This window comes from Scyliorhinus torazame, chromosome 7 (assembly GCF_047496885.1).
Source record: "Scyliorhinus torazame isolate Kashiwa2021f chromosome 7, sScyTor2.1, whole genome shotgun sequence".
In the NCBI taxonomy this organism is placed as follows: domain Eukaryota; kingdom Metazoa; phylum Chordata; class Chondrichthyes; order Carcharhiniformes; family Scyliorhinidae; genus Scyliorhinus; species Scyliorhinus torazame.
The window spans coordinates 105,920,852-105,943,972 of NC_092713.1; positions in this window are offsets into that span (position 1 = coordinate 105,920,852).

The window sequence follows — 23,121 nt, forward strand, 5'->3', positions numbered from 1 at the left end:
AATGGGCGAGGTACTAAATGAATACTTTGCATCAGTGTTCACCAAAGAGAAGAAATTGGTAGATGTTGAGTCTGGAGAAGGGTGTGTAGATAGCCTGGGTCACATTGAGATCCAAAAAGACGAGGTGTTGGGTGTCTTAAAAAATATTAAGGTAGATAAGTCCCCAGGGCCTGATGGGATCTACCCCAGAATACTGAAGGAGGCTGGAGAGGAAATTGCTGAGGCCTTGACAGAAATCTTTGAATCCTCACTGTCTTCTGGGGATGTCCCGGAGGACTGGAGAATAGCCAATGTTGTTCCTCTGTTTAAGAAGGGTAGCAAGGATAATCCAGGGAACTACAGGCCGGTGAGCCTTACTTCAGTGGTAGGGAAATTACTGGAGAGAATTCTTCGAGACAGGATCTACTCCCATTTGGAAGCAAATGGACGTATTAGTGAGAGGCAGCATGGTTTTGTGAAGGGGAGGTCGTGTCTCACTAACTTGATAGAGTTTTTCGAGGCGGTCACTAAGATGATGGATGCAGGTAGGGCAGTGGATGTTGTCTATATGGACTTCAGTAAGGCCTTTGACAAGGTCCCTCATGGTAGACTAGTACAAAAGGTGAAGTCACACGGGATCAGGGGGGAGCTGGCAAGGTGGACACAGAACTGGCTAGGTCATAGAAGGCAGAGAGTAGCAATGGAAGGATGCTTTTCTAATTGGAGGGCTGTGACCAGTGGTGTTCCACAGGGATCAGTGCTGGGACCTTTGCTCTTTGTAGTATATATAAATGATTTGGAGGAAAATGTTACTGGTCTGATTAGTAAGTTTGCAGACGACACAAAGGTTGGTGGAATTGCGGATAGCGATGAGGACTGTCAGAGGATACAGCAGGATTTAGATTGTTTGGAGACTTGGGCGGAGAGATGGCAGATGGAGTTTAATCCGGACAAATGTGAGGTAATGCATTTTGGAAGGTCTGATGCAGGTAGGGAATATACAGTGAATGGTAGAACCCTCAAGAGTATTGAAAGTCAAAGAGATCTAGGAGTACAGGTCCACAGGTCATTGAAAGGGGCAACACAGGTGGAGAAGGTAGTCAAGAAGGCATACGGCATGCTTGCCTTCATTGGCCGGGGCATTGAGTATAAGAATTGGCAAGTCGTGTTGCAGCTGTATAGAACCTTAGTTAGGCCACACTTGGAGTATAGTGTTCAATTCTGGTCGCCACACTACCAGAAGGATGTGGAGGCTTTAGAGAGGGTGCAGAAGAGATTTACCAGAATGTTGCCTGGTATGGAGGGCATTAGCTATCAGGAGCGGTTGAATAAACTCGGTTTGTTCACACTGGAACGAAGGAGGTTGAGGGGAGACCTGATAGAGGTCTACAAAATTATGAGGGGCATAGACAGAGTAGATAGTCAGAGGCCTTTCCCCAGGGTAGAGGGGTCAATTACTAGGGGGCATAGGTTTAAGGTGAGAGGGGCAAGGTTTAGAGTAGATGTACGAGGCAAGTCTTTTACGCAGAGGGTGGTCGGTGCCTGGAACTCGCTACCGGAGGAGGTGGTGGAAGCAGGGACGATAGTGACATTTAAGGGGCATCTTGACAAATACATGAATAAGATGGGAATAGAGGGATACGGACCCAGGAAGTGTAGAAGATTGTAGTTTAGTCGGGCAGCATGGTCGGCACGGGCTTGGAGGGCCGAAGGGCCTGTTCCTGTGCTGTACATTTCTTTCTTCTTTTATTCTAATCCCAGGGAAGATAGATCCCTGATCTGGCCCCATCAGATCAACCTGAGCCTCCCAATCCCCAGTTCCCTTGAAGGACCCCCCCACAGCATCTGGCCAGTGGCTGCTTTGCCTTGGTGCGCCCTGCCACGAGGTGGCGAGGGGTACTCACCTCCTTCCTCCCTCTTAGAGTTCATCGTGCCTGGTCCCCGTTTTTAAAGGCTGGTATTAATTGTCGGCTGCTTGACATGTCATTGGTGGGCGGGAAGCTTCCGTGAGGCCGAAAGACCTGAATTTAATCTTACGAATGAGATTACAATGAATTCAAATGCATGATAATCAGGTTCTTGTCCTTTCTGATCGGGATCCGGTTCACGCCAACATGAAGGGCTCAGGAAGACCACAATCTGATTTGCGCCGGGCACTAATCCTGTTTTGGGCCCCAGGCCAGATTTTCCCAATTTAACAGGATTAGCGCGGGCGGAGCGTGGCCAGATTAGCACCCCCATTGTGTGGAATGGGGTTTTGTGGTAGTATGTATTAGGGGTCATGTGGGACTGGAAGCCCTAATGTCATTGGCTGACAGATCCCGGGTCCTGGTTGGCCGTTGACCTCTAGCTCCGCCCTGAAGGCGGAGTATAAGAAGCCGGAGTCCTCCCCCGTAGGCCATTCTACTATCAAGCTGCGGGGGAACAGACACGCTTAATAAAGCCTCATCGACTTCACTCTATTCGTCTCACACAGTCTTTGTGCGCTACAATTTATTAAGCGTGCCTAAAAAGGACTATGGAGCTCAGGATCATTCCGGAATGCCTGAGGATCAGCCCCCACGCAGTGAACGCGGCAGCAGCCTTCAAGCACTGGCAGACTTGTTTCGAGGCCTACCTCAGAACGGCCACCGGCCGGGTCACAGAAGACCAAAAACTACAGGTCCTGCACTCGAGGGTGAGCACGGAGATCTTATCCCTCATCGAAGACGCGGAGGACGGCGTTCGCAGCACTGAAAAGTCTCTATGTCCGCCCAGTTAACCAAATCTACGCTCGCTACCAGCTCGTGACGAGACGGCAAGGTCCCGGAGAATCGATGGACGAATTCTACGCCGCGCTGCTGATTTTGGGACGAGCCTGCAGCTGCCCTTCGGTGAACGCAAATGAACACACGGACATGTTAATGCGCGATGCTTTTGTGGCAGGTATGAATTCCTCCCAAATCCGCCAAAGACTTCTAGAAAGAGAGTCGCTAGGACTCTCAGAGGCCCGGGCCCTAGCAGCCTCCCTAGACGTGGCCGCGCGTAATACCCGCGCCTATGGCCCCGACCGCGCGGCAGCCCATTGGGCTCCGTACGTACCCGTCGCGACAAACCCCCCCCCCCCGGACACCCCACAGGCTTGCGCGGTCCAAACGCCAAGTCGCACCGGGGGCGCCCGCTGCTATTTCTGCGGCCAGGCAACACACCCCCGGCAGCGCTGCCCGGCCCGCGCAGCAATCTGCAAGAGCTGCGGGAAAAAGGGCCATTTTGCGGTTGTGTGCCGGTCCCGCGAGGTCGCCGCTGTCCCGGGAGAACAGGGAGCCCTGCAAGCCGTTTACGCTCCCCAACCCCCCCAAGCCCCACGTACGACCCGCAGGCGCAGCCGCTCTGGGTCCCGACCACCGCGGTCCCGGGAGGACAGGAAGCCCTGCACGCCGCTTACGCTCCCCAACCCCCCCCCCCCCCCCGTCCCCACGTATGACCCGCCGGCGCTTCCACTTTGGGTCCCGACCACCGCTCTCCCCGGAGAAGAGGGAGTTCTGCGCGTCTCTAACGCCCCCAAACCCCCCCCCCCCCGCCCCACGTCTGACCCGCCGGCGCTACCAACTTGGGTCCCGACCACCGCTGTCCCCAGAGATGAGGGAGCCCCGCGCGGTCCTAACGCTCCCCAACCCCCCCAGCGCCCCATGTGCGACCCGCAGACGCCGCCATTTTGGGTCCCGGCCACCACGAGGGGAGGAAGGGCGCCGCCATCTTGGACCACCCCAGACCTGTACGACGCGTGGGGGCGGCCATTTTGTCCACCCCCGCCGCCATCTTGTGACCCCCCCAGCCATGTGCGATGTATGGGGGCAGCCATTTTGTTCATCCCCGACGCCATCTTGGACGGCAACAACGGACCCCACTCCGCTACTACAACCATGTCTCGCTTCAATTACGCTCGATCAAGCTCGGCCCCGGACACTCCAGATGACGACGACAACGGTGCTAATAAATGGCCACGAGACACCATGCCTAGTCGACTCCGGGAGCACGGAGAGCTTTATCCACCCCGACATGGTAAGACGCTGTTCCTTGACCACCTATCCCAGCGCACAAAAGATTTCCCTAGCTGCAGGATCCCACTCCGTACAGATCCAAGGATTCTGCATAGTTACCCTAACGGTGCAGGGGAGGGAGTTCAAAAACTACAAATTAAACGTCCTTCCCCAACTCTGCGCACCCACCTTACTGGGATTAGATTTCCAATGCAATCTACAGAGCCTTACGTTCAAATTCGGCGGCCCAATACCCCCACTCACTATCTGTGGCCTCGCAACCCTCAAGGTACAACCCCCGTCCTTGTTTGCGAACCTCACCCCGGATTGCAAACCCGTCGCCACTAGGAGCAGACGGTACAGCGCACAGGACCGGACCTTCATTCGGTCCGAAGTCCAGCGGCTACTAAAGGAAGGCATAATCCAGGCCAGCAATAGTCCCTGGAGAGCGCAGGTGGTAGTAGTGAAGACAGGGGAGAAACAAAGGATGGTCATAGACTATAGCCAGACCATCAACAGGTACACACAACTAGACGCGTACCCTCTCCCCCGCATATCCGACATGGTCAATCGGATTGCCCAATATAAAGTCTTCTCCACCGTGGACCTCAAGTCCGCCTAGCATCAGCTCCCCATCCGCCCAAGTGACCGCAAGTACACAGCCTTCGAGGCAGACGGGCGATTATACCATTTCCTAAGGGTCCCATTTGGCGTCACAAACGGGGTCTCGGTCTTCCAACGGGAGATGGACCGAATGGTTGATCAACATGGGTTGCGGGCCACATTCCCGTATCTCGACAATGTAACCATCTGCGGCCACGACCAGCAGGACCACGACGCCAACCTCCAAAAATTCCTCCAGACCGCCAAAGCCTTGAACCTCACGTACAACGAGGACAAGTGCGTTTTTAGCACCAATCGGCTAGCCATTCTGGGCTATGTAGTGCGCAATGGGATAATAGGCCCCGACCCCGAACGTATCCGCGCCCTCATGGAATTCCCCCTCCCGCACTGCCCAAAAGCCCTGAAACGCTGCCTGGGTTTTTTTTCATACTACGCCCAGTGGGTCCCCCAGTACGCAGACAAGGCCCGCCCCCTAATACAGACCACGACCTTCCCTCTGTCGACAGAGGCTTGCCAGGCCTTCAGCCGCATCAAAGCGGATATCGCAAAGGCCACGATGCGCGCCATCGACGAGTCCCTCCCCTTCCAGGTCAAGAGCGACGCCTCCGACGTAGCTCTAGCGGCCACCCTTAACCAAGCGGGCAGACCCGTGGCCTTTTTCTCCCGGACCCTCCACGCCTCAGAAATCCGCCACTCCTCAGTGGAAAAGGAAGCCCAAGCCATAGTGGAAGCTGTGCGACATTGGAGGCATTACCTGGCCGGCAGGAGATTCACTCTCCTCACTGACCAACGGTCGGTAGCCTTCATGTTCGATAATGCACTGCGGGGCAAAATCAAAAATGACAAGATCTTAAGGTGGAGGATCGAGCTCTCCACCTTCAACTACGAGATTTTGTATCGTCCCGGAAAGCTGAACGAGCCGTCCGATGCCCTATCCCGCAGCACATGTGCCAACGCACAAATTAACCGCCTCCAAACCTTCCACGAGGACCTCTGCCACCCGGGGGTCACTCGGTTTTTCCACTTTATCAAGTCCCGCAATCTCCCATACTCTTTAGAGGAGGTCCGTACAGTCACAAGGGACTGCCACATCTGCGCGGAATGCAAACCGCATTTTTTCAGGCCCGATGGTGCGCACCTGATTAAGGCTTCCCGCCCCTTTGAACGCCTTAGTCTCGATTTCAAAGGGCCCCTCCCCTCCACCGACCGCAGCACATACTTTCTTAATGTGGTGGACGAATACTCCCGCTTCCCATTCGCCATTCCCTGCTCTGACATGACCGCGGCCACAGTCATTAAAGCCCTGAACACCATCTTCACACTGTTCGGTTGCCCCGCATACGTCCACAGCGACAGGGGGTCCTCTTTCATGAGTGACGAGCTGCGCCAGTTCCTGCTCAGCAAGGGCATAGCCTCGAGCAGGACGACCAGCTACAAACCCCGGGGGAACGGGCAAGTAGAGAGGGAGAACGGCACGATCTGGAAGACCGTCCTACTGGCCCTACGGTCCAGGGACCTCCCAGTTTCACGGTGGCAGGAGGTCCTCCCGGACGCTCTCCACTCCATCCGGTCGCTATTATGTACGAGCACTAATCAAACGCCTCATGAGCGTCTCCTTGTCTTCCCTAGGAGGTCCTCCTCTGGAACGTCGCTGCCGACCTGGCTGGCGGCCCCAGGACCCATCTTGCTCCGAAAGCATGTGCGGGCACATAAGGCGGACCCGTTGGTCGAAAGGGTTCACCTCCTCCACGCGAACCCGCAGTACGCTTATGTGGAGTACCCCGACGGCCGACAGGACACGGTCTCCCTGCGGGATCTGGCGCCCGGCGGCAACACACTCACCCCCCCCCGACACCATTCACCCAACCCCCCCCCCCCCTTCCTGCCACCGCCGCACCCCGCGACCGCCCCCTTCCCAGGAGGATCGGTTCCCCTCCCCTCAGGCCCGACCAAGAATAAAGCCCAAGCTGAAACCGTAAGGCTCCCGGAGACGACAACACCGGTACAAGCACCACCACCACCACCACCGGGGTCGAGGCGATTGACACGGACGACCAGACCGCCCGACCGACTCGTGGCGTCGATCTAAATCAACATATGGACTTTTCACAAGAACATTTTGCTTTTCTCCCGATACCTTCTATAAATAGTTGAAACAGGACAAAATTGTACAATACTGTATTGCCATGTGAATGTTTTTTCCTCCCAGGACCAGCCCTGTAAACCCTTACCACCATACGAAGCATCACCCCGCCAGGTTCATTTTTGACAAGGGGTGAATGTGGTAGTATGTATTAGGGGTCATGTGGGACTGGAAGCCCTAATGTCATTGGCTGACAGATCCCGGGTCCTGGTTGGCCGTTGACCTCTAGCTCCGCCCTGAAGGCGGAGTATAAGAAGCCGGAGTCCTCCCCCGCAGGCCATTCTACTATCGAGCTGCGGGGGAACAGGCACGCTTAATAAAGCCTCATCGACTTCACTCTATTCGTCTCACGGAGTCTTTGTGCGCTACAGGTTTGAATAAGGAAATTTAAAAACTGAAAATCCTCAGAATACACTTCACTTTGAAGTGAAAGAATTCTTACACCGTGGCTTCACATCCCTCATTTGTCTGATGGCTAAAGAAGAAAAGATAATTTTATCTCAAATTGCACATCAGCATGAATCTCTCATCCCTGCAGAAGTGTGCAACATCAATAGACCTTCAAGGTATTTATGCAATGTGTGTGCATGTGCACCATCATCCCAAAACACACGTCTTGCACAACCACGTAAAATTGCTAGAAATTACCGAGATGGATATATTTTCAAAAGTCTTTGGGGTTATTGCCTTGGCAACTTCTGTCAATTTTACAGTTGTTTGTACAAGTCTTGTCGCTCTGGAACTCTGAACCACTTCCATATAAAACCACTTTAAGTTTAAATGCTGGAGTTTTTGTTTCTCTCACAGCAGCTAATTTAAGAATAGAAGCAAAAAGAAAACTTGCTGATGGAATTCATTTTAAAACAATTCAAATATGTTGGCACTAGGAGCATTTTTGATTCTAAAAAAGAAATTGCATTCTTACAGATTTTTCGAAGCAGAAGAAAAACAGTCGAAGGACTCCTATATGGGCAAAACCGTCTCAGAAACAGGCAAGGTCTGATGTTGGGTGGGGAACGCAGCCTTGAATCCGGCAATGGTTGCATTTTCTGCCGTCTTTGCTACACTTCGTAAAATATTGGCAGCTGTATCACTGGCAGGGCGGCCTCTGATTCGCCAGCCCCTCCATCACCTCATGTTTCCATGATCCTCGTACCATATGTGAAAGCTGCCCCTGCAAACAGCCAGCTAGTCGCTGGGAAGACATGGCTGCCAGATCCAGGAGCCGTTCAGCACCCACATTTAGCTGGACCACTGCAATGTACTGGACCCATGCTCTGGGTGAAGAAATATACCAGCGAAACTAGGAGCAGGAGTAGGCCATTCAGCCCTTCGAGTCTGCTCTGCCCTCATTATGATAATGGCTGGTCACCGAACTCAGTAACCTGTTCCCACTTTCCCCCCATATTCTTTGATCCCTTTAGCGCAAGAGCTATATATGTAACTACTTCTTGAAAACATACAGGCCCGCATTCTCCATTTCAGACACTAAATGCTGACGCGGGGACTGAATCGATGGTCTTCTACGACCATGGAAGCGGTGCCAGTCCAGGAGCAATTCAGGATCCGTTAATGGGCAAGCACCGGCACCACATGGTACTGGAGCAAATCCAATGAAAAACGGTGTCCGATTCGCTGGGGTCGGGATTGGCACTTGAGAGGCTGACAAGCTGCAGCTGCATATAAACACTGCCCTCTCCACACACACTTATTCCAGCCAACAAGATGGCAACCTGAAGAGTGGCACCCCAGTTCACAGATGCGGAGCTCAAAACCCTCCTGGATGCAGTGGAGGAGAGGCGGGACACTCTGTTACCTGGGGTAGAGGCCGTGAGGGCTGTGAGCCCGACCACCAGGGCTGGCCAGCAGTGTCGCAAGAAGCTACACAACCTCCTCAGGGCGGCCAGGGTGAGTAGCCAGCGCTGTGCCCCTGGCTCCAACCTCCATCACACACACCCGTAACTCCCTCTGCCGGGGGGTGACCAAACCCCACCCACCGGCAGTCTGCTTGCACCCCACCCTGCACCACATGTCAAGACCCATATCGCCCGCCATGACCAAGTGCCCTGTTCAAAAAGGCTACCAGCTACCCACCCCCTGTGCTGCCCATGTCCGACTGCTTAACACTGCGCATTTTCTACTTTCCCCCCACCAGAGAAGGTGCCGCATAACCGCAAGGAGACGGGGAAGGCCGGAGGGGGCCTGTTGGACCTGCGGCCTCTCACCATCGCAGAGCAGTGAGCACTGGACCTGGTCGATGGGCCCGGGTGGAGGGCAGTCGCCAAGGCAGAGACTGGTCTCAGGGAACCAAGTGAGCTTCTGCTGAGTTGTGATGTCCCTATGGCATGTGTGGCACCACCACCCCACCACCCCACCTCCCCCACACCACTCCAACTTCAGCACCCCACCTCCACCACACCACCCCGGCTTCAGCACCCCCCTCCTCCCCCAACCCACGAGCCAACGATGCATTATGTATTGTGTCTTGCAGGATCATCTGGTGACGAGGCCTGCCAGTTAAATTGCCGTGAGTGCAGCACACAGGATAGTGTTAGGGGCTAGGGCACAAACCCCGCCCCCGGATCCAACCCCAGGACATGTCCATGGAGGAGGTGGTAACGGACAGTGACGCGAGCCCCCAAACGCCAGCCCACGACACTCCGGAGCACTAGTCCGGGGACGACATTGATTTCCGTCACAGCTGTCACCAATGCCCTCCACCATCCCAGAGACAATCACCTCAGTTAAGCATGTTAGTGAAGAGGCTCCTGGGACACTAACTGATGCGCATCACATACATGCAGCAGTACATCAGGTGGAGGTAGTAACCCCAGAGGGGGCGAATGGTTGGAGAGCGACCCGACCTTCGGGACTAGCTGTCGTTCAGACAGGACTCAGGCTTCTGGGAACGACGGTCCCATCGATGCTGGAGATGCAGACACAGAGCCGGGGTTGTCAGAAATCATTCACCGCCTGCAGGGGCAGGAGGTGGTGCCGACACTGCGTGCCACCCAGGCAAACACCACATTGGTGGCGTCTGCAGTAGAGACCTTGGGGTCGAAGGGATTGGCCTTGGTCAGGATGTCCAAGGCCTGAGCACTCTGCGCGGGCGGTGGCTGAGACACAGGGCATGGCGGCCCTGTCACAGGCAGCTATGGACCAGGACTACCTAGACATTGCAGCCTTGCTCCAGAGCTTGGCCCAGTCACAGCATGTCATTGCTGCGGGCATCAACGGCATTGCTCAGGCAGTAGCTGACCTGAGCTAGTCACAATGGGACCAGGCACAGTCACAGAGGGACGTGGCACAGTCCCAGAGGGAGGTGGCCAAGCCCTTGTGTCTCATGGCAGCGAGCATTGAGACACTGGTCAAGAGGAGAGCAGGACTACAGGACTGGCAGCGGCAGGTGGAAGGGGAGCCCTCAGAGCTCACTCCAGCTACATTCCTGTCCCAAGGAGCAGCCTGGGGTCACCAGGCACCACGAGGGAGGAGGACGTAATGGGGCCCCTACCGGTGACCTCCGCTGGGGAGGTGATGGAACACCACATCACCTTGGACTCCCCTCCCCCTTCTCATCCTTGGCACATCCAAAGGGCAGAACAGGGTGACACCATGCCACCTGAGAAACCCACAAGACTGCCAGACCCATCCAGAGCCATTGCTCCAGAGGACGGCCACCAAAGGGGACCTGGGTCACAGGGCGGGCATCGCAGCAGGCCACCTCCACCCCTAATGTGGCAGCCTGAGGATCCAACTAGACATAGAGTTAGGGCCCGTAAGGCCAGAAAGTTATACACCTGTTAAATTGGCATGGGTGCAGCACACAGGATAGTGTTAAGGGCTCGGGCACAAACCAGATGATACACGGTCACCTGTTCACAATAAACACCTGTTCACAAATGTTCCAACCTGTCTTGGTGCTCTGTCAGAAGGTTGTAAGAGATAGCAGAGGGGCCACTGGGGGAGAGGAGGGGAGGGGTTGGCAGCGTTGGAGTTGGGCGTGGTCTAGGGCCCCCAGGTCAGCCACCACTCACCGCCCCTATACATAGTCCCACCCCCTTCCTCTCCTTGCATCCCATCCCCACCTCCACCAACCTAAGGGTTCAGTGGAACCGTGTGATGGAATGGCCAGCTCGCATGCAGTGATCACCCAGATGGACGGTGGAAAGTACAACCGTGGGCTGCAGTCAGACATTGTCTTTTTTTTTAAATAAATTTTTTCCTTTTCTGAGTTACCAAGCCAGGACTCAGAGTGTGGGTCAGGGGCGAACCCCTAATCCAGCTCCTCGCCTGCTCCAAAAAACTAATTCAAATTGAATCGAATTCATGGTCCCCACAAGAGAGACATACCAGATCTGAACCAAAGGCTCAATCTACAGACACTTAATCATAGCCAAAAGGCCGAGAAGTGATGCAGTCAGACATTGTCAAACGATGTGGAGCATCAGAGCTCATTGCAGAGTGGGTTGTCATCATCCTCCATCCTATGGACCAGACCTGCTATTACTGCCAACCCAGGGCTCACACCCCATAGTGAGGCAGGTTGGAATCACAGAGGGGGTTTCAGGTGCTGGCAAAGTGGTGAGGGTGAGGGGGGGGGTGGCAGGATGTTTGTGCTGCCATTGGCAAACCCCCTAGTCAGCGAACCTGGAGACGATTAGAGCGTCCCGTGCGGTGGCCCAGGCGTACACATTGTGCGGCTTCCTGTGCCTGCCCGGGCCCCATTCCTCGCCCATCCTGGATCTCCCCCACATCCTACTCGTGGACAAGGCCTGGTGTTCATCCCCCTCCTCCAGCACGTTGCCCCTCAGCTGTGCAATGTTGTGGAGGACGCAGCAGGCCACCACGTTGTGAGAGACTCTCCTAGTGCTATACTGCAGGGACCCTCCAGAGTGGCCCAGGCACCTGACCTGCATCTTCAGGAAGTCGATTGTAGAAGGGACTTTAGTTGGCGGATTAGCTGCCTTAAATACCTTGTATTATTTTAATCAGTTGCTTGACCAAATTTCATGGAAATATGCACTTAGCGAAGCATGATGGATATATAGCCTTATTTTTAGTCAAAAAGTTCAAAGTTCTATATGAAACAGTCGGAAGGTCACACCATGTAAACAGGCATCAGCTGCACATTGTCTTGCTTAGGTGAGGAACTCAAGGCCTGTTATTAAACTTTGCTTGCTTTCTGTCTCCTTGTTTAATCTCAAGAATGCCTCTCTGTCCTAGATGTTGCTTATGATATTATATAAATTACTCGCCTTACCTTTGTAAAGCAGGGACATTTGGAAAGACTGCAGTCATTCTAATTCCCTCCACGAACTTTGTGTTAAATAAAGGACTTTTTGCGAAAACTCGAAGTGCTGACTATTTTTTTCTTCAACAATTGGCGTAGTCGTTGCAGTTTCCCTAATTTAACGGGAAGTGAACCCTGAAATGAATCTCGAAACAGGACTCTCTCAGCTGAAAGGGAGAGAGCCATAGCGTGACCCCAGCTGAAAGGGAGGTCTGCGGCTTGGCAGCCTTAATTACTGGCCAGTGACTCATGCTTGGAGAGTTATCTTAATTAATAAATTACTGATAGCTGCATGAGAAGACAAAGGTGCCTTAGAGAAAACAAAAACAAACTGAACAATAAACAGGCTTCGAGATTCGCACAAGGACTAACACACCGGTGAGCGCTCCTTGTAGTTTTTGTTAATAATTTACCGCGGCCCTTGTTATTATATGTGTATGCTCTAAAGTAATTTTTCAGAAGCCATGATGGGTCAAAGACTCAAACGCCCCCTTACAGGTCACCCCAAAGCCACGGTACAGACGTCCGGGGGGGTAAGGAAGGCGGACTCTGCCAACCAGACGGATAAGGGAGTGAAAATGAGTAAGATAACGAACAGCGGATAAAAACAATCGTAAGGCAATTGAGGAAGGTAGGAGATCCCCTTGTCCCGCCAGGATCACCAGCTGACATTGTGATAAGAGAAACCGGAGAACTTCGATATGCGGTAACATTCAGTAGCGATTTGTATGGGTGGTCCCACGGGGCTTGGCCGTACGGGGGTAGTTTTAAAATATCGCTGATTGAAATGTGGGAAGCTTTGACAAGAAATGGGAGTGGAGACCCTAATTGGTGTGGTGCTTTCAGACCCAAAGATCAAATGTAAGAATAGCGGAGAGAGTAGAGATACAGTATAGAATGAAAATGACAATAAACAGACAGAGACGGCAGCAGCAGGGTTATATCCGAAAGTTTTAACTGAGGCATGTGCACCGTCAGAAGAATTCAACGACCTTTTACTAATGGCAGCTGCGATGAGAGTGTCATGATATTCAGGAAAACATCATAGCACATACATACATACATACTGATGGACAGATCAATGGACCAATCAACACACACAACACGACAGCCAATCACAGGCAAGAGCATACACAGTACAAAACAGGGAACACGACACTTCCTGGGCACTCGAGCAGGAGACGGCTCAGGGCACAGAGCTCATTACAAGCCACTCAGACATTCACCATGTGCTGAGTGCCACTACAAGATAGAATTAGGAATAGGTCCACAGAATCAAGGGTCATGATCGAACCTCAGTAAACAGTTTACCAGTGTAAATAGATGTTTGAAATAAAACTGCGTTGTACCATTCGCAACCGTGTTGGTTCGCCTGTGTAGCAGAGTACCCAACACTTCAAAGAGCACAGCAGTCAGTGCGAGGGCAGGCACAGCAGCCGGTGATAAGGAGTAATGCACAGAGCAGTTTGCTACATGATCAGCTTGATGTAGCCGCCGCCCCTGCAGGGGAGGTAGAACCGGCGGCCGCCGGACCGTCCTCTCGCAGGGGAATGACTTTGCCCGACAGTACAGGGCCCGACAGACAGCTTCGGTCAGCAGGACCTGTTAGTCAGCAGCCCAAGATAATGATGGGAGATGTACCTGTCCTAAAACACTGGACCCCTGCTGAAATAAGGGCTATGGTTCATGAGGCTCCGGACCCAATAAAGAAACCTCTCGCATTCCACAACTGGTTACAGCAAATGTGTGCTATTTATAGCCCCCTCCCAGGGAATGTTTTGCTGCTTTTAAAATACTCTTTTGGTGCTTCTTGGCCAGATTTAAAAGACGGAATCGCGGTCCCACCTGGCATAAATGGGGACTGGGCTCACAATGAGGTTAATTTAAATGAAGGAAATGAGTCCCTTGAACACTGGTTAGCAAATAGGGGAAAGAGGCTATCATGCAAGGGGCCAAAAAGCATAGTGACATAGGCGAGGTGGCACGGTGTTTGCAGAAGGGAGAGAGGCTGCCTAAATTTGTGACCAGATTTAAGAACTGTTGAGAGGAACATGCCGGTGTTGCATTAGAAGACAATGGCCCTTTAGCCGTGCAGACATTGTTGAATTGCATGCTACCAGAGCATGCGCAAAGTTACAAATTGATTAATCTCACCTGGCAAACACAGCCATGGGCGGCAGTGGTTACCTCCTTGGTAAACATGGACCGAGAGGGACTGTTCATAGTCCCCAAAGATCAAAAGCCTAGAATCACAGGGCAATTCTACCAAGGAAAGGGTCCAACGCCGGCATCTCCACATCAAGGAAAGAGAGGGCAGGGTCAGGGTCAGCAGGCCAGCAGAGGGCAGAGAGGTAGGGGTAGAGGCAGAGAACAGTGGCAAAGGAGGGATAGATCCCAGGATCAATGCAGAAGATGCAGGGCAAAGGGACATTGGGCTCGTGAATGTAACTTTAACCCACAGGAAGGGGGCGCTCCACTTGGAGACATGCCCCCTCCCCTGCCTCCCTTTACATACTCTGACCCAAACCCTGATCAAAACCAATAGGGGTGCCACAGAGAAAAGGTGGTACAGGCGGCCATGATCCGACTGTCCAACTCAGTAAGAGACAAACCTATGACAACGGTTAGAATAGGAGATCATTATATGGACCTTGTGGTCGATACCGGTGCGACTATGTCGTCTGTGCCCCCCTTCATGGAACTAACCCCCAGCGAGTCCTCCATTGTCACTGTGGGAGTAGCCGGCATTCCCATGACTGAGTCTGTATCACGCCCGACTAACCTGGAAATTGACGATATCCCCCTGGTCGATACTATGATTATTTCAAAAACTACGCCCCTCCCTCTGCTTGGCAGACACTCTGCAAATTGGGGGCAATAATACATTGCACTAACAGTGGCATGTTTATGGAACTACCTCAGATACAAGCTCATCCTTTGTTGAATTTAATGGCTTCTGACCAAGAGCCAGATTGCTCTGTGTCTGTGTTATATTGCTGGCAGCTGGGCATTAACCCTTACAGCACCATCATTAAACAACTACAGTTTTGTAAGGGCCACGAAGAATCCAGCACGAGTTTTAAGGATACAAAGTAATAACATTTATTTACTATAACATATATACATAACAGTAGCAGTAACTTCCCTTGCTACATACTCCTTCCTGCTGGTTCCTGAACTGGCCAGCTTTATTTATACTAGGAGTTTACTAGTGGTTTCTCCGCCCCCTCATTGGGGAAGCTCATACTCCCACAGGATTGTGGGATAGTCATTAGTCCCCAGCCAATGGTAAGTAGGCAGGTTATAACATCCCTCCCCCCCAAAGTCCAAGGAATCCACCGAAGACCCTGGCGAAGGAGGGCGTCGGACTCGTTTGGCCGCAGGCCGGACACCATTTGCACGCGGCGCTGGATCAGGTGGCGTGTAACGAGACGGAGACCGGCGCTTCCGTGATGAACGGCGCAGCAGTTGTACATCCACGGCCCGTGGACCCGAGGATTCCCCCTCTGATGCATCCTGTGTCTCCATCTCGGAGTCAGAGTCTGCTGCCTCCGTCATGTCAGCGTCTCTATCTCCATTCGTTCCCATAACGACCTGCACAGGCTTCGAGTGAGGCACCAGTGGAAGATTGTGAGGACTACCTTCCCTTGTCTCTGGTCTCTGCGGCTGTAGAAATGAGCTCCGGGGGCGGGGAATCTTTTGAGGGGATAGTCTTCTGGACCGAACGTGGTCGACATGTTTTCGCTGGAGACGACCCTGGGCTTGCACTTGGTAAGATATAGGGCCCGTTTGGCGAAAGATTACACCAGGAACCCATTGGGCACCATCAGCAAAATTCCGAACGAACACTGGGTCACCGGGCGCAAACTGCCGAATCGGCCTATGCCGAGAAAATCCCTGTCCCTGCCGTTCCTGTGTGCGGCGTACCTTTGCGCCAATGTCCGGAAAAACCATACTAAGGCGGGTGCGAAGTCTCCGGCCCATTAGGAGTTCTGCGGGAGCTACCCCAGTCACTGCATGGGGGGTGGTCCTGTACGTAAACAAAAAGCGAGCCAGTCTCGTGTCCATTGATCCGGAAGACTGCTTCTTTAGGCCTCTTTTGAATGTCTGCACTGCGTGCTCTGCCAACCCATTTGAAGCCGGGTGGTAAGGGGCAGTACGGATATGGCGGATGCCGTTCATCTTCGTGAACCTCGCAAACTCCTCACTCGTGAATAGAGTGCGGGGGGACGTTTTCGGATGGAAGGGGTTGCGCCCCAAGGCATGCACTTCCATTCCCTGTAGCTCCTGTACTCCTCGCTCTGCGCTCTCTCGGGACAATACTATTTGAATGGCCTGTTGAAAAGTAAATGTTGGCTCCGCTAACAACTTTCTCTGGGTGGCCGCATTGTTAATACCGCAAAACAAACGGTCGCGTAACATTTCTGACAAGGTCTCGCCATAGTCACAGTACTCCGCAATCCTGCGTAGCCTGGATAGAAAATCGGCAAGGGATTCTCCAGGGGTCCTCTCAGCGGTATTAAACCGGTAATGCTGGACTATCGTGGACGGGGTTGGGTTAAAATGTTGCCCCACTATATTCACAAGTTCATCAAACGTTTTGGTGTCCGGCGCAGCTGGGTACGTACGGCTCCTAATCACCCCAAACGTATGCGGGCCGCAGGCGGTGAGCAATGTGACCACCTGGCACTCATTTTTGGTGATATTGTTTGCCCGGAAATAGTAACGCATCCATTGTGCGTACTGGTTCCAGCTTTCCAGCGCAGCATCAAAAACATCCAAACGTCCGTACAGAGGCATGGTATAATAGATAACAACTTCCAACCTGTATCCAACAAAAATCCAGGGAGGTGGCTTCAGCAGTGGAGACAGCTATTCACTTTAACCTTCGTCGCCAGTTTTGTGAGGGCCACGAAGAATCCAGCACGAGTTTTAAGGATACAAAGTAATAACATTTATTTACTATAACATATATACATAACAGTAGCAGTAACTTCCCTTGCTACATACTCCTTCCTGCTGGTTCCTGAACTGGCCAGCTTTATTTATACTAGGAGTTTACTAGTGATTTCTCCGCCCCCCTCATTGGGGAAGCTCATACTCCCACAGGATTGTGGGATAGTCATTAGTCCCCAGCCAATGGTAAGTAGGCAGGTTATAACATACAGGAAGCCTTACAAAAGTTTACTGACCCTTGGGCGCAGCTATTAAAACACCTGATAGAGACCAGCCGAGAGAGCATAGTGACCCATTGCACGGCTTGGTATGCTCGTGAGGATGAGCCCGCATACAATGTACAAACGCAATCTCACCTAGGGAAGCAGACAACAGTACATGTCACCCCACTTTTATTTTTCGGTGTTGTGGGATTAGGAATGTTAGTACAGTTGACCAATAGTCAGAGGGACCTCTTTAGGATGGGTTTAACTTCAGAACCCCATTTAACATTGGCCGTAAGACATCCCGCTAAGGCAAAGCACATGGGAGAACTGATGAAAGAGGCAAGAAAGAAAAAAGTCATACATCAGATTGCTGTTGAAATAGACGGACAAAATTGCCTGATAGAGTTTTATGGCAAACAAGAGGGCAGAGTAACTTGGAAAGATGAGCAATGGCCCGTTACATTTGAAAGACAACAACCTCTCCGAGACAGCCATCATTTACTCCCTTCAGCCCTGGCCCAGGTACCAGCACATCTATGGGCCCAGCATAAAAATCATGTTGGAAAGGTACATTCTGCCCCAGCGCATAGGATACAGTTACAGAAGAACGTTGCCCTGCCCTGCTTGAAATACCGGTTGGCACCAGAAGCAGAGAAAGGGATAGAGGGAGTGGTCAATGCACTATGACATCAAGGGGTGTGAAGAGAACACAAAGCTAACACCCCTATACTCCCCATTCCAAAAGTAGGAAGACCCAACGAGTGGCAATTTGTGCAAGATCTCAGAGCCGTCAATCAAATTGTTAACCCTATTGCCCCATTGGTGCTGGACACAAATGTTACTTTGTCTTCTATACCGCCAACAGCAGACACCTTCTCTGTCATAGATTTATGCTCAGCCTTTTTCTCCATACAATTGTACCCGAACAGTCAATATCTATTTGCCTTTACATATCGAAATCAGCAGTACACTTGGACGCGCCTCCCGCAGGCCTACACAGAAAGCCCGGCAGTATATGCTGCGGCGGTTAAGAGAGACTTGGATGAGTGCCAGTTGTCGTCTGGCTCAATGCTGATACAATATGCGGACAATTTATTATTGGCCTCAGAGGGGTGTCTAACTTGCCAACAGAATACCCTTTTGTTATTGTCACATCTAGCGGAAAGAGGGCATAGGGCCTCAATGGACAAGCTGCAATTCTGTCGGGAGACAGTTCAGTATTTGGGATTTCAGCTTCAGCAAGGACAACGGAGGCTTGGGTCTGAAAGAATACAGGCTGTAGCAAGGGTTCCAACTCCGCTTACGAAAAAGGAAATCCCTCACCTTCCTCGGCATGGTGGGCTATTGCAGGCAGTGGATCCCGGACTATAGAGAGATGGACGCAGTACTGCGCAAGGCTACCCTACAGGACACCCCTTCAGTTGTTACCTGGATCCCAGAGAGGGAGCAAGCATTTCGTAACTTGAAACAAGCCATGATTAGCGGCCCTGCTTGGGGCTTTCTAATTTCACCAAGCCCTTTACTCTTTATGTGAATGAAACAGGGGGATTTGCAAGAGGGGTCCTGGTGCAGGAGCATGGAGGAGGGAAATGACCCCTTGCCTATTACTCGCCCTATGTGCAGTGGTAAAGGGTATGTCAAAGTTGCCTAAGAGCAGTAGCAGCGACAGCGACTATAGTAGAAAAATCAGTGCCCTTTATACTCGACCACCCGTGTACAGTATTGGTTCCTCACTCTGCTTTTTTGCTGCTTAATTCATCCACAACGCAGCATTTTACAGCAGCCCGTCGCACTGGGTACGAGGTAATCTTTCTCTCTAAGACTAACACACACACTAACACTCAGCTATCAACCCTGCTACACACTTACCCGCGCACGCGGAAGAAGAACATCTGTTTCAACATGGCTGTACAATTGGTTGAAGCCACCACAACCCCTCGCCCTGATTTATTGAGTCACCCACTCGAAAATCCAGATATCATCTTTTTCACTGATGGGTCAGCGAGCCGACCAAATGATACGACCCTCCTCGCCGGCTATGCAATAGCAACTCAATTCGAGATAGTGGAAGCTTTTGCTCTGCCTTCGGGAACATCGGCCCAAGCGGCTGAGTTATTTGCACTTACTATGGCATGTATTCTAGCTAAAAGTAAGACAGTCAATATTTATACTGATTATCGATACGCTTTTGGGGTGGTACACGATTTTGGCCAATTATGGAAAAATAGGGGTTTCATAACGTCCTCCGGCCAACCTATTAAACATGCTAAATTGGTTTTAAACTTACTAGATGCTGTTCAGCTGCCGAGCAAGATAGTCGTTTTAAAGTGCGAAGCGCACACTACTGCAGATAATGAAGTCTCCAGTGGTAATAGATTTGCGGATAAGTGGCTCTCAACAGCAGCCACAACCGCAAGCTGCTGTCATAGAACTTCCGGCCACCATAATAGAACCAAAGTTAAAGCAGGCACAGGAGCAAGTCTCCCACAGGAGCATCGCTCCTGGCTCAAAGCCGATTGCTACCAAAACAGCATCTGGGGCGTCATTCTCCGCCCCCCCAGAGCGTCGGAGAATGGCCGTTGGCCGCCGTGAATCCCGCCCCGCCGGTTGCCGAAGTCTCCAAAGGGAGAAAAATCGGCGTGGCGTTAATGTCGCCGCTTCCGTCGGAGAATATCACGGGTCTGCGCAAGGCAGCCGATTTTCGGCCTGCCGATATTCTCCCTTCCGGATGGGCCGAAGTCCCGTCGACGTGATGACCGTTCACGTCGACGTAAATTAAATCTCCATTTCATCGGCGTGACCCTGTGCTCCAGGTTCACGCCGACCAGCATGGAGGTGAGTGACGGCCTGGGGGGTTGGCTCTGGGCAGGCGATGGCGTGGCCCGCAGTCTGAATGCGTGAGGAGAGGTGTGTCTCGGGTTGTGTGTGTGCGTGTGCGGCGGGGGGGGGGGGTTAGAGTAGGCTGGGCTTCCGGGGGCAGTGCCGGGAGGGGGGTCCGTGCCGGGGAGGGGGATGGGGGGGGGGTCCGTGCCGGGGAGGGGGATGGGGGGTCCGTGCCGGGGTGGAGGTTGGGGGGGGTCCGTGCCGGGGTGGAGGTTGGGGGGGGGGGGTCCGTGCCGGGGAGGGGGATGGGGGGGTCCGTGCCGGGGTGGAGGTTGGGGGGTGGTCCGTGCCGGGGAGGGGGATGGGGGGGGGTCCATGCCGGGGAGGGGGATGGGGGGGGTCCGTCCGGGGAGGGGGATGGGGGGGGTCCGTGCCGGGGAGGGGGATGGGGGGGTCCGTGCCGGGGAGGGGGATTTGGGGTCCGTGCCGGGGTGGAGGTTGGGGGGGGTCCGTGCGGGGTGGAGGTTGGGGGGGTGGTCGTGCCGGGGAGGGGGATGGGGGGTCCGTGCCGGGGTGGAGGTTGGGGGGGGGGTCCGTGCCGGGGAGGGGGATGGGGGGGTCCGTGCCGGGGTGGAGGTTGGGGGGGTCCGTGCCGGGGAGGGGGATGGGGGGGTCCGTGCTGGGGTGGAGGTTGGGGCGGGGGGTCCGTGCCGGGGTGGAGGTTGGGGGGGGTCCGTGCCGGGGTGGAGGTTGGGGGGGGCGTCCGTGCCGGGGTGGAGGTTGGGGGGTGGGGTCCGTGCCGGGGAGGGGGATGGGGGGTCCGTGCTGGGGTGGAGGTTGGGGGGGGTCCGTGCCGGGGAGGGGGATGGGGGGGGTCGTGCCGGAGTGGAGGTTGGGAGGGGGGTCCGTGCCGGGGAGGGGGATGGGGGGGGGGTCCGTGCCGGGGAGGAGGTTGGGGGGGGTCCGTGCCGGGGCGGGGGATGGGGGGGGTCCGTGCCGGGGTGGAGGTTGGGGGGGGGTCCGTGCCGGGGTGGAGGTTGGGGGGGGGGTCCGTGCCGGGGTGGAGGTTGGGGGGGTCCGTGTGGAAGTGGAGGTTGGGGGGTGGGGTCCGTGCCGGGGAGGGGGATGGTCGTCCGTGCCGGGGTGGAGGTTGGGGGGGGTCCGTGCCGGGGAGGGGGAGGGGGGGGTCCGTGCCGGGGTGGAGGTTGGGAGGTGGGTCCGTGCCGGGGAGGGGGATGGGGGGGGGTCCGTGCCGGGGAGGAGGTTGGGGGGGGTCCGTGCCGGGGCGGGGGATGGGGGGGGGTCCGTGCCGGGGTGGAGGTTGGGGGGGGGGGTCCGTGCCGGGGTGGAGGTTGGGGGGGGGTCCGTGCCGGGGTGGAGGTTGGGGGGGGTCCGTGCGGAAGTGGAGGTTGGGGGGTGGGGTCCGTGCCGGGAGGGGGGATGGGGGTCCGTGCCGGGGTGGAGGTTGGGGGGGGTCCGTGCCGGGGAGGGGGAGGGGGGGTCCGTGCCGGGGTGGAGGTTGGGGGGGGGTCCGTGCCGGGGAAGGGGATGGGGGTGTCCGTGCCGGGGTGGAGGTTGGGGGGGTCCGTGCCGGGGAGGGGGATGGGGGGGGTCCGTGCCGGGGTGGAGGTTGGGGGGGGGGTCCGTGCCGGGGAGGGGGATGGGGGGGGTCCGTGCCGGGGTGGAGGTTGGGGGGGGGGTCCGTGCCGGGGTGGAGGTTGGGGGGGTCCGTGCCGGGGTGGAGGTTGGGGGGGGGGGTCCGTGCCGGGTTGGGGGGTGGGGTCCGTGCCGGGGAGGGGGATGGGGGGGTCCGTGCCGGGGTGGAGGTTGGGGGGGGGGTCCGTGCCGGGGAGGGGGAGGGGGGTGTCCGTGCCGGGGTGGAGGTTGAGGGGGGGTCCGTGCCGGGGAGGGGGATGGGGGGGGTCCGTGCCGGGGTGGAGGTTGGGAGGGGGGGTCCGTGCCGGGGAGGGGGATGGGGGCGGGGTCCGTGCCGGGGTGGAGGTTGGGGGGGGTCCGTGCCGGGGAGGGGGATGGGGGGGGGGGGTCCGTGCCGGGGTGGAGGTTGGGGGGTGTCTGTGCCGGGGTGGAGGTTGGGGGGGGTCCGTGACGGGGTCGAGGTTGGGGTGGGGTCCGTGCCGGGGAGGGGGATGCGAGGGCAAGTGTGTTGGTCCACCTGGCCAGGTGCCAGCCTCCAACAGTTGGACCCATGCGGTCCTGGCTGGGGGGAGGAGGGGATATGGGCAATGATGACATGTCGTCGTTCCCTTCCCCCCCACCAGGCCGTCATGTTTTCAGATCATCCAGCGATGTTGGCCGCCGTGGCGGCAGCCGCTCATGTCTATGTTGCCCTGGATGAGGAGGAGGAGGAGGAGGAGCGTGCCAGAGAGGCGGCCCAGGCTGCCGCAGAGGGACAGGCGGCAGCCGCCCAGGCTGGAGGGACACCTGACCGACAGGACGAGGAGGGGGAGGAGGACGTCGCGGCCCCACGGCAACGGAGCCACCCGAGGGCGCCCCGTGTGTACCGGCCCCGGCAGTCATACCAGGACCTCACGGACCGGGAATGCAGGAGGAGACTCCGGATGAGCCGGGAAACCGTGGCACACATCTGCCACCTGCTGGCACACCTGTCACCGCGTGGCACTGGCGGGGGACACCCTCTCCCCGTGTCCGTCAAGGTTACGGTGGCCCTGAACTTTTATGCAACGGGGTCATTCCAGGCACCGAGTGGGGACCTGTCCGGCATATCGCAGACATCGGTGCATCGGTGGATCCGGGCAGTGACAGATGCCCTATATGCCATGGCGCACTGCTACATCCGCTTCCCCGTGGACCGGGCCAGCCAAGATGCCCGGGCCGTGGGCTTCTCTGCCGTGGCCGGGTTCCCCATGGTCCAGGGCGCGATCGATGGGATGCACGTCGCCGTGCGGCCACCTGCAGATAACAGGGCCGTGTTCACCAATAGGAAGGGGCCCTATTCGATGAACATACAGGTGGTCTGCGACCACCGCATGATGATCCTGCACATCTGCGCCCGTTACCCAGGCAGTGTACACGACTCATACGTGTTGTCGCGGTCATCCA